The following is a 13182-nucleotide window of genomic DNA, read 5'->3' on the forward strand; positions in this document are numbered from 1 at the left end:
GTGCAGAGGATGTCCTCTCAGTGCTAGACTAGATTTGGACAGAAGTGTATGTGTTTAGTTGTGTGTCTTCAGCAGAATTACAATTATCACACTGTGGTGATACCTCAGAAAATATACTGTGGAGTTTAATCTTTGAATAATATAACCTAGAATTGAGCATTGTCTGGAGCTTGAAGAATATTTAGGCTTGCATTGGTTGTTTTGCTATTGAAATACCTGCCGACCTACAGTGGTAAAACAGAAACTTATCATAAATCCCCAAAACCCATTAACACCATTAAAGAGCAGATACACAAGTTTTCTAATTCTGTCTTAAAACAACAGTCAGGAGCCCACATGAACATTAAAACCTGTTTTTCTTGCTGTAATCATTCCTCCTGTTCATACTGACCATTAGAAGATCCCTTCATAATGCACTTACAATGTAAGTGATGGAGGACTAAATCCACAGTCCTCCTTCTGTGTGAAAAAAAAAATCTATTTAAAAGTTGATCTGAAGCTAATATGAAGCTTCAGCCGTCCAAATGAGTCAAATCAAATCTTCTATGTTTCAGCGTTACAGTGTTATTAGTGCCAAAGTCTTTTTGTTACTATACTTCCACCACAGCTCAACAGGGAAACACTAAGAGGGAATTTGATGCTAAAAAGACTGTAAATGTGTCAGATATCACTTGATATGACTAACTCAGACTGCTGAAGCCGAATAGAAGCTGATCATCTACTTTTTAAATGACTGTGTGGAAACACTGTGGATTTTGTCCTCCATCACTTTACATTGAAAGCACATTTAAAGGAGATCTTTGAATAGTCAGTGTGAACAGGAGGAATTGTTACAGAGAGGAAAACCTGACTGCTGTTTTAACAACAGGTTTGAAAAATTGTGAACTTCCAGATTTAAGTGGATGTTGTACCGCTGTAAGCTGAGAGGTATTTCAGGTAATAAAAAAAAAACAGCCAATGCAAGCGATGTGTCCTCCCAGTGTCATCCAGACTTCTCTGTGGTCCCCTGACATCCTTCATCCTTTTCCTTTAATGTCCAATTTAACCCCCGCCATCCTTACACAGCACTCGTGACTCCCATTCGAGTGCTCTCCAACCTTGTTAAAACCACTTCTGTCACAGAAATGGACAGATGACGCAGCAGAAGCAAAGTGATGAGTTGGGAATAATAAAAAAAAAAAAAAGCTGCCACATGGAAAAAAGAAACTGCTCTTTTTTTAGTGCACATAGCTTGTTCTCTTTCTTTATTTCCATTTTTATATTACAGTGAATAATCATTTTACTCTTTAACCTTTGTGTCGTCCTCCCGGGTCAAATTGACCCCGTCTGTTTTGACTGTTCCTTCTTTCCCTCCTTCCTTCCGTCTGTCCTCCCTCCGTCTTTCCTTCCCTTCCTTCCTTCCTTCCTCCCTCCTTTCCTTCCTTCTTCCTCCCTTCCATCATTCCTCCCTTCCTTCCATCTTTCCTTCCAACCTTCCTTCCTTCTTTCTTTTCCTCCCTTCCTTCCTCCTTCCTTTCCTTCCTTCCTTCCCTCCTTCCTTCCATCTGTCCTCCCTCCCTCCTTCCTTCCCTTCCTTCCTTCCTCCCTCCTTTCCTTCCTTCTTCCTCCCTTCCATCATTCCTTCCTTCCTTCCATCCTTCCATCTTTCCTTCCTTCCTACCTTCCATCCATCCTCCCTTCCTTCTTTCCTTTCCTTTCCTCCCTTCCTTCCTCCCTCCTTTCCTTACCTCCGTCCTTCCTTCCATCCTTCCTTCCTTTCCTTCCTCCCTTCCTTCTTTCCTATCCTCCCTTCCTTCCTCCCCCCTTCCTTTCCTTCCTTCCTTCCTTCCTTCCTTCCATCTTTCCTTCCTTCCTTCCAATCTTCCATCTTTCCTTCTTCCTTCCTTCCTTCCTTGACTCGAGGACAACAGGAGGGTTAAAGCCAGACTCACTGCAGAAAGGAAGTTACAATCAATGGTTTCCCTTTCAGACCAGTGCGTGTACAGTAACATCCTCTAATAAAAGGCAGCAGATGGTTCAACCACACACACACAGGTCTCTGCAAGACTGAGGAGTGCATTAAGCCTGTTGCTCCACAGAGGGAGTCTGGGATTACAGCACCAGTTTATAAACATGCTGCCTCTCCTTAAGAGGCTCTTCATTTAGACAGTAACCGTCTGGGTCGTATCACTCAGCACAAGCTCACACAGTGTTTATACGCTCGCTGAAAACATATTCAGCCCCTTCCGAGATCTCACAGGAGCCCAATCATCTACCTGAAATGATTAGTAAATGAAATAATTAGCCTATCAACGCATAATATGAATAGTTAATTCATTTATTAAGCGAAAGTGTCAAACATGTGAGTAATATGCTGCTTTTCTTTAAGGGCTTTAAATAACAATTCTTTAATAGTCAATTAATTAATGACAGTTTTGGTGTTTAAAGCATCAGAAAACAGTGATAAATGTCTATTACCATATCCTAGAAGACAAGGCGACATCAGGAAATGTCTTATTTTGTTCGACATGCAGTCCAAAAGCAAAAAAAGTAAATGCAAATAAAAATGTAATTAACTAAAATGCAATGTTCAGATCAAGAAAAGGAACAAATTTTCATTTTTAAGATCCAAGAACCATCAGATCTTTGGTATTTTCCCTTAAAAACATCTTAAACGATAATTAAAATATCAAAATAATTGCACAATAATTTTCTTTCAATCAACTAATCAATTAATCGATTACTAGCAGCAGTCTTTTTAACATTGTAAACATCATCTTGGGCTCTGAAACATTGTGACAGGCATTTTTCACAATTTTTTTAAGCTACTACAGACTCAAATATTAGTCAGTTCATTGATAAATTGAATGATGATTAAAAAAAATAACCACCCCTGAACATCAGTGTACATCTGACATGTTTGAAATGCAGCACATGCACATCCTCAAATCTTCATTAAAAGGTTAAATGCAGTGAAGGTTTGATTAATGTTGGCCCATCTGTTTGATATCTGTTGCCTCACATACTGATTACGACCAGATTAACCTCGGGGGTAAAACTGAGCCTCTGATGACCCGCTGGATTTCTCTTCACTCTCTGTACACTGTGTATGTATGTTGTTGTGTTTAAGTACAGCTCACATCACAGATTACACACCGCAGCTTCGTAACATGTTGCCCAAACGCCAAGACACCAACAATAATCTGGGAAACTGACCCAAGTTTTCTTTGGTTTTGAGTTTGTTGGCGGTAATCTGATTTTTGTCTTTAGAGTTGGCAGCGTTGGTCGGTCCACCACTTTGGTCCAAATTGAAATGACTGTTACTGGATGGATTCCCATTAAATTTGGCCCATTTTAAAGACTCACAGAGAAGTTTTACATTTGAGAGCTGTAAAAACATTGTATACACATTTCTTTTAGGGGGATTTTTCCTAATGTGACCCCTAATATACAAAAAATGCATAATATTTGAATTTTTGTTTAGCTGATACACATTTTTATATATGCAAATGTCCATATTTGACCTGTGTTTATAGAAAAAGTTCAAAAAACCAGCATTCAAACATGCTGTATTCATCATATTCTATAAAATGTTCTCCTGGACCATAAAATGGTGATTGTATATGTCTTTTTTTTCCATAGATAAACATTTTGTTTGCTCTCTCTAAAAATATATGACCTCCCTCAGGCTGGATATTGGTACTTGATACCTTTAAGGTATTGACCGAACTAAATCGATACCAAGTAGTATCAAAACGTCTCCCGTCAAACGATACCTGCAATCGATTCTTTTTTGCACCCAGAGCTAGAAAATATGGCTATTTGTACGGACTTGCTCACAGTCAATCGACACAAGAGTTAAATATTAATAATTTGAAGGCTTTCATAATTCATTTGTGTAAAAATTAAATCATTTAGATGTGCAGGACTGGTGACATTTTATGCAATTTAATGCTTCTTTTCACATAAAGGGTATTAAATGAAGTACTCAGCTGGCATCAGTATCACTTTACTTGGATTGGTACTGGTATTATTATATTTTTAAATGATACCCAGCCCTAGACTTGCCCTTACTATTTCAAATTATTATGTGCTTTAGTGGTCCGTATTTCCAGACAAATGTGCAATTAATCAAATTCCTAAAAATTAAGTAAATCTGGAGGCAGGTCTCTGAGGATCTGGGGAAGTTGCCCAATTTGCCAAAGGTGGTAATCCAGCCTTGTAATAGATATACACAATGATGATTCACAGGGTTTATTGAAAAGTTGAGTCCCAAATTGGTCCAAAATCACACCCATGATAAACATTTTACCTAATGGACTACAGTTTTAATTAATTAGCTATATCTTTCATCTTTGTTTGCATAGACTAATGAGCTTTAATGTTACTGCTGAATCAGCTAACCGTACTGTAGATATTGCATTCTGCTCTCAAACAGATGATTGAAAACCTATTTTATTCCCTCCATTGTAATGTGCTGCAGGTCCGGGAGCGGCACTGTGTGAATACAAATCATCGCGATCATTATTAACAGCAGGAGTGGGGTGCTCAGGGGTCAAGAATGAGAGCTCAGATTGAACACGGAGCTCTCTCTCCTGAAGACTTTGGGGAGGTGATATCAGTAATGAAGGTCAGAGGAGGCAAACAGCTGGAAAATTGCTGTAATCTAGCAGGTAATGTAATTTAGGTGAGGAGCTAAGGGCCTTAAATTACCCTCCTCGTGTCTGCGTCCGCTCTGCTGCAGCGAAGAAGGAGCGAACACCAAAGGATCTGTATTAATGACATATATCTTAGAGCTCAGAGCAAAGAGTACAAGTATCTACTGTATAGTATTGTATTACCCTGAGGCACTCAAACGAGGTTTATGGATATCTATAAATTCAACAGATGTAAGTTGGAGAGCCGCTGAGGCAAAATCCTGAGTCTGATATTCAAAAGTTATTCTCTTGCACAACAGCCACAAAACTGCAAGAAAAACAACAACCAGGACTGATGATTAAAGGCTAAAGATAGCAGGATCAGGCTGTCAGCGAGCCGTCCTGCAGTCAGCAATGTTAGTAGATCCACCTCGTCGTGATATAACCTTCAATTCCTCCTTCGCTGCTTTTGGTGCGCTGCTTCACTCACACAAAAAAAACTGTAAAGTGCAAGAAAAGTGGAAGCTTTTCTAAACCAAGGATGCTGCGTCTGCTGCGTCTGCTGCTGAGGTGTTCTGTGTGGGTTTTTTGGGTGTCATCAAAAACTGACACACACAGACACACACACACACACACACACACACATTGAGGCATGAAACAAGAAAAGACAGCAGATCTGTGAAGCCGTATTCAGGAGCTTGAAACTAAATCCTAATGTCAGCATGCTAATATGCTCACAATTAGTGATGCAGCTAATGATTAATTTCATTATAGATTAATTAGCTGGTGATTTTCTTAATTATTCATCCGGCTATTTGATATTAAATGTCAATCACTGTTTCCAAAAGTCCGATGTGACCTCTTGTTTTGTCCACAACACAAATATATGCAGTTACTATCATAGAGGACCAAAGAAACTAGAAAGTATTCACAACTGAGAAGCTAGAATCAGAGAATTTTGAAATGTTTCTATTTAAGATATTAAGCACATATAACAGTTACTATCTTTATTTTTATTATATGTCTTTTATTGCTTATGTTCTCATTGTTTTTCGTACTTATTATTTATTCTTTTCTTATTGCTGCTCTTCTTTTTTTACTGTTCACCTGCTGCTGTAATAATACAATAATGCAATAATGCAAATTTCCCCATTGTGGGATTAATTAAAGAATATCTTATCTTATCTTAAGTTTAGCCTGTCAGTATGCTAATGTGTTGTTATAATAGTGTTGTGAGGTGGGAGAAGCTATTCAAGGTGCCCTCGATTCCAGAAATATAAAACCCCCCATTAATTTTCCCCAATAGATGATGTTTTATGTGACTCATAGTTGAAGCTCGTCTACAACTTTTTTTAAAGATATAACACAACATGTATAACAAGGGAAAACAAGATCAAAGCTGGGTTCAATCTTTTTTAAAAATAATAAAAAGAATAGTTCATATGACAATTTTTCGCATATATTTCAGATATACTGTCATTTTTATGGCCTTACAGTTATGACTAAGTTTCAGGGTGTCATATATATTAAAAATGGCATTGAATACACTGAAGTTTGTTTTTTGTATTTTTTAGATTTTGTGAATATAATACTCCCCAAATATCAATATACATCACAGTCTTTAAAATCTCCCTCTCCTTATCCAAACAGCACTTTAAATTAAGAGCTATGTTTCTTATTAAAATGAACTTTATCATGTGAGTCCAAAAGATTTCAGGGTATAGCTGCATTCAGAGAACACATTAATTACATTTTATGAAGCATAACCATATCTTAAACCTGTAGGATTACTGTATTATAGGTAAGGTAAGCTCTGTGTGTATATGTAAATAACATGAGAATATTGCCTAAAGGAAAATAGATTCATAAATGTCAACACTGTGGTGGCGTTGGAGCAAAAGCAAGTAGGATGGATCATCTGGGGAAGATGAATATCTGCTCCAACGTTCATAGAAATCAATGAAATAGTTGTTGAGATATTTCATTCTGGACCAAAGTGTGACTGGAGTTGAATAAACACTCCTCCAGTTTGGTACCGAGAGGGAAAAAAACTGATCTGAATAAAGAAAAAGCGGAGAGAAAAGCCTCAAAGAGCCTCAGTCAATCTGGAGAGTTTGAATAGTTGACAGGAAGAAAAAAAGACAAGGAGAAGTGAAAGAAAACCGAGCCCGTGTCCAGTTCGCAGTCACTCTGTGGACCAACGTCTGTGGAATTATAATGGGCCCCGGCTTCGCTGAGGGTCTCGTTTCTGCCGGGCTGAGCTGTCCCTGAATAATTTATGTGACACCACAAGGTTAGTATAAACCAGGGGTACAAGACTCAGCTCCTCAGGCCTACAGTCCTACTAAAGCAACACAATTATGATTAAAAAGTGTAAAAAAAAAAAAAAGAATATTTCCCCTAATAGACTATCAGCAGTTTAAAAAAGTTGAATAGTGAATATTGGTTTGTATCAAATATGTAGAGGACAAAATTTGGGTCATTTTTGGCTCTATATGTACGATGATATCGGTATTTTGGTTCATTTCAGTCCAGATTGAAATATCTCAACAACTTTTAGACAGATTGGGGGGAAATTTGGCAGAAACATTAATAGTCCACATAAGATGAATCCTACTGACTTTGGTGATCTTCTGACTTTTCATTTGGCACCAGCAAGAGGTTGACATATACTTCCATTTAAGTGAAATGTCTCAATAACCACTGTATGGAACGACATTCATGTTCCCCTCAGGATGAATTTTAACCACTTTTGTATTCTCCTAACTTTTACTATAGCGTGATCACCAGTTTGAACATTTTATTTGTGTACTAGATTTAAATTATGACCAAATTCCTGCAAAACTAACGACATTCCCATCAGCTGTACATCATGTTTTGTGCTAATTAGCAAGTGAAAGCATGCCAACACGCTAAATTAAGATGGTAAACATTATACCCACTTAAAGGTCTACATGTTAGTATTTTAAATGCCCTAAATACACTTCTGACTTTTCATCTAACACCACCAAGAGGTTGACATACTTCCCTTTTAGTGAAATGTCTGAAGAACCACAGGATGGAACGACATTCATGTTTCCTCTCAGGATGAATTTTAACCACTTTTGTATTCTCCTTACTTTTCCTATAGTGTGATCATCAGTTCGAACATTTAATTTGTCCATTATATTTAATGTATGACCAAAATACCTGCAAATCTAACTACATTCCCATCAGCTGTACTTTGAGTTTGGTGCTAAATAGCTGATTTTAGCATGTTAAAATGCTAAATTTAGATAATAAACATTTTACCTGCTAACAAAATCAGTATGTTAGTATTGTTTAATGCTCCAAATGTCTAAATACACTTGGCTAGACTTGTTTCTCAATGGATATTTTCACAGATTTTTATCTTTAGTCTACATCTAATCTTAATCTCTGTCTGAGAAACTGGACTGCAGTCTTGTTTTAAGTATTTTGGTTGGTGTGATGTTTAGATTTATGATGAGATGTAGACACAATAACAGGGACACAGGTACAATCTATGTTATATTAACTGATAAATGCTTCCTTTGAAAACCTTAAGGTGAAACATTTCAGTTCTTTGAGGTGTTGATTTAACACAATGGCCACTTTTCGAGGCGGTATGGTGCTCATTTTATCTAGAAGTGGTAATAAATCTTGAATACTTCTACAAAGACACAATGATTCAGGAGGTCTGAGAGTTCAAAATATTTCGATTTCTTCTTTTTTAGTCCTTGATTTTATACCTTTTGTGCATTTAGTTAAATTTGCCAAACACTGCAGCTTGGCAGCCTTTCAAAGAGAGTGAAGTTAAAAGAATGAGGCTGGCAATATTACTTTTTTTTTGTAGGACTGTTCACGTGAGTCAAATTTAACTAGTGTGTGTGTTTCATAGTTATAAAGCAACATGTTACCTAGCTCATTTTCGTGTTTTTAATAGTTTTTGGACAACAATGGATCTATATCAGGCTCTGGATACACACACACACACACACACACACACACACACACACACACACACATATACACGATACTTGTTAGTAGATCAATTAACAAGATGTCTCCAATTCAATTATTCCTTTGTAAAATCATTGCAGCTAATTTTGGTGTTAAATTCATCATCTTTATGGTCGGTGTCTTAGGGAGAAAATGAAGTGCTTACCATTTCAGTTACCTTTATTAATAATTATAGTCTTTAATCTGGTGGAAAGCCATTTTTTATTTTCCTATAACGGAGAGACAAAGGAGTTCAAACAATGAAACGCACACGCACACACACACACACACACGAGATGTCCATGTTATTGCATCCAATCTCTGTGTATGAGTGATGCATATATCCTAAACTGTATCCGGTGTTAAGAGCCAAAAATAATGTTGTCATGGTAATACCGACTGCACCATCACATCTGTCCTCCCTCCTTCTTCTCCTCCTTCTCCTTCATCTCTCTCTCTTTCCCTCTCTCTCTCTCTCTCTTTTGCCCTCCGCCCCTCCCTTTCAACATCTCTCTCTCTCTTTCTCTCTCTTTCTCTCTTCCTCCCATATTGCAAACAAATGATGGCGACGACTGCCATGCTGCGGCTGATGTCACCGGTTACCGCAGCAACCAGCATTCAACTGTGACGCTGAACAGGAGGAGGAGGAGGAGGAGGAGGAGGATGGGGGTCCACACAGTGAGCAGATATGTGGCGTATGTAATACTGTACATGATATTAAAAAAACTGAGACTCAGGAGGTTTTTTTGTGGAAGAATTCAGTTGATTATTCTTCTTCATTCACACCCGTCTAACGTGGCCGCTTTAATTTACCTTCCTTTCTTTTTTTTTCCCTTTTCAGGCTGATTTCCCTTGTGTCTTATTCAGACTGCAGATACAGAAACAACCACCAAAGGCCAACATATATACTGTCTGGGGTTTTAAAATGAAACAGTGTATGAAAAAGATATTAATAAATTACACTTCAATGTCTCATACGCTTTCTGCAATTATTCTGAATAAACTTTCCTCCTCTTAATATTATTTTCTTGTATATTTTTGCTTTGTTTTATAACTTTTATGTTTGTAGCATATATTATTTTTAATTTCTAGGTTTTTTGTATGTATTATTTTTTATTTTTAGGTTTTTGTATATATTATTTTCATTTTTAGGTTTTTTTCTATATATTATTTTTTACTTTTAGGTTTTTTGTATATATTATTTTTCATTTTTAGGTTTTTTTCTATACATTATTTTTTATTTTTAGGTTTCTTGTATATATTATTTTTTATTTTTAGGTTTTTTGTATATATTATTTTTAATTTCTAAGTTTTTCTGTATGTATTATTTTTAATTTTTAGGTTTTTTGTATATATTATTAGTTCTTATTTATTTATGTATATGTGTTTATTTGTGTATATGTTTAAGCTATTGGATATATGAATTTCCCCTATCTATCTATCTATCTATCTATCTATCTATCTATCTATCTATCTATCTATCTATCTATCTATCTATCTATCTATCTATCTATCAATCTATCTATCTATCTATCTATCTATCTATCTATCTATCTATCTATCTATCTATCTATCTATCTATAAGCTACCTTTTAGTTAGACTTTCTGGTTCTTTGCAAATTACCTAAATATTTTAAAACCAGTCACATAGATTGCTTATATCTCATATAGTTTAAGACAGAACAACAAAGAGAAAAGATGATTTTAATGCCTAGTTGTCATCTATCTCACCTTTTTCATTGTTCTTTAAGGACGAGTTTGACATTTCAAGAAATTAGCTCATTCACTTTCTTGCCGAGAGCTAAATGAAAGATTGGTACACCTCTCATATCAGAGAGTTAACTTAGCTTATTAAGTAGATAAGTATAGTGTGTCTGAAAGCTGTGCGAGCATTTTAAAAATGTTTCACAAGCTGTTACTTCTTTTGGTTGCTTAAGTATCATTATAAATAGACAGAAACCGCTCTCATGTCTAAAGTTTAGGTTCACTTTTACCATAAAGACTGGAAGCACACTGTCCAAAAGTAATAAAAATCCAGCTACCAGCACCTCTAAAGCTCACTGACACGCACTACTAAAAACTGAAGAGTAAAGGTGTAAAAAGTTTTAAAAGACGAGGGTTTATGTCCTGGAATATTTCTTGGCCGGTCGAGATATAAAGTGTTAATTAGTGAACTTTAGTGGTGCTAAAAGCAGATGGATTTTACCTTTAGAGAGACTCAGGTTAGAAGTTTCCTTCTGCTTCCAGTCTCCTGGCTTTAGTTTCATATTTAAACCTGCATTAACTCTTTTCTTTTCTTTTTGTGGAAATACTTTATTACCACTTTAAAAGTTGAAATTTCTCCTTTTAAATTTTGTTCTCTACCAACTCCTGCGGGAAACAACTCTCTAACTTCTAAATGCGCCACTATGTTCACCAGCTAGTCTAAAGCTAACTGCTGCGACCCAAAACGACGCTATGAGAGAGCTGAGAGTGAACCAAAGCGGCCGGATTGATAAACAATGAGCTGAAACTCACTATAAAGCTCATATAAAGCCGAGAGGAGCTGCAGAGTTGGTGTTATAATTCTCTGTGGATGAATCTGTACAAGCTTCCCATTTCACATACAAGTAGCCATGTGATTCATTGTTAATGTAAAAGTATTGATTACAGATACTTTTACTGATAAATGTGTTTTTTTTTCATCTAACTCTATAAAAAGTGAATGAGTGTATTTCTCAAAATGTTGAACTACTCTCAGAAGAAAAAATTGTTCTGACAGCTCAACTTTTAAGACTTGTGTTTCAAAGAGGAGATGGAAAAATAACTGAATCAAATGGTGCTTTTCCACTACACAGTTTCAGCACGACTCGAAAAAGTACCTACTCAACGTGGGCGGGGTCGTCATAGCTCGGCTCCGCGAAACTGCCATGACTTCGTTTTATACGCGACACAAAACACATAAACAATGGAGGACATTGAGGCAGTGGTGTACTTGCTGCTGTATGAGGCTTTTTGTCTCACACAAAGCAAGAAAATTGAGCCGTATGGCTGTAACTATGGTTGTAACGCTGCTGCCGGTATTTAAAAATGCCGGGTTCGATTCTTGTGTGGGACGGCTCATGACGCTTCCAGCGACAACTACCAATCAGCGGCCAGCAGTGTGTCGACGTCACATTTTAGTACCGGCTTGGCTCGCTTGGAACCTCACCAGAGAAGGTACTAAAAAAGGACCAGGTACCAGGTACTTTCCCTAGTGGAAACGCAAAAAGAACCGAGGCGAGGCGAGGCGAGTCGTGCTGGAACGGTGTAGTGGAAAAGCGCCAAAACTGAGTCTCTCATTAAGTTCACAACTTAATTATCACACACAGACAAATAATAATAAGTACAGCTTCCCTCCTGAACTCTGACTTGACCAAATATGTGTTTCCAGTTAAGTCATTTAAGATATTATGGTGATATTTGGACTGTTACGACCTGAATCGTCTTCAGAGACACTAAAAATGAACCTCATTCAACTCATCACATATTCATTCATCTATTTTCTTTAGCGTTTATCTTATAGAGCATTAGTGGGCAATTCATTTTCTCAAGGGGCCACACGGGAAACTGGGGCTGTAGTGGAGGATCAGACCAAAACGCTGAACTCAATCCTGCCAAATTTAAATTGACTAAACTTTGAAAGTCGCCTTCGAAATAAAAGCAATGCAGCTAACATTGGACATCACCAGTCATTCACATGCAGGGCTAACATATATAGAGACAGGCAACACTTTGCACTAACATTAACACCTACAGCTAATTTATAATAATTATAATAATAATGCATTTTATTTAAAGGCACCTTTCAAAGCACTTAAGGATTCCTTACAAGACACACATGAAACAACAACGGTACATCAAACTGGTAACACTGATGTGGAAGTTAGTACAAATTCTACAAAGATAAATAAATAAATAAATATGAATGTGACTATATAGTTAGTGTGAGAATGAGTATGCCACTGAGAATAAGAGCATTTTCAATTTGGAGCCAACAATTAACCTAAACTGCATGTTTTAGGTCTGTGGGAGGAAGCAGGAGAACCCGGAGAGAACCCTCACAGGAACAAGGGGAGAACATACTAACTCTACACAGAAGGGTATGAACCAGATGTCGGGTTCAAGCCCAGAACCTTCTGGCTATGAAGAGAGAGTGAGCTCGACTGCACCACCCACGCCCTAATCATGACTGAGAGCATCACTCTTTTATTTCAGACAGAGAATATTGTTAGTTTATTAGTTTTTGATGATTTCATAACAAAGAAAGTTGACTATTCAATATTTGCATTAATTTGTGATCAAACACGCTTAAAAACATGGTAAGTGTTCCCTGATTTATGTCTTTAACACGTTTGACAGAAACATATTACTGTACATTTATTTGCTAAACAAAATCACCTATTTCTCATAAGGGAGAGGTTTTTTTCTTCAAGGATGCTGCCTGTGTGTGTGCATGTGTGTGTGTGCGTGCGTGTGTGTGTGTGTGTGTGTGTGTGTGTGTGTGTGTGTGTGTGTGTGTGTGTGTGTGTGTGTGTGTGTGTGTGTG

At 37.0% G+C, this 13182-nt stretch overlaps 1 protein-coding gene across 1 annotated transcript in view; it reads right to left on the bottom strand.

Annotated features, from left to right (window-relative positions):
• LOC133995008 (membrane-associated phosphatidylinositol transfer protein 2-like) overlaps positions 1-13182 on the bottom strand; it is a 60194-nt gene that overhangs the window by 32664 nt on the left and 14348 nt on the right. The gene's annotated exons all lie outside the window — the stretch shown is intronic.

This window comes from Scomber scombrus, chromosome 15 (assembly GCF_963691925.1).
Source record: "Scomber scombrus chromosome 15, fScoSco1.1, whole genome shotgun sequence".
NCBI lineage: Eukaryota > Metazoa > Chordata > Actinopteri > Scombriformes > Scombridae > Scomber > Scomber scombrus.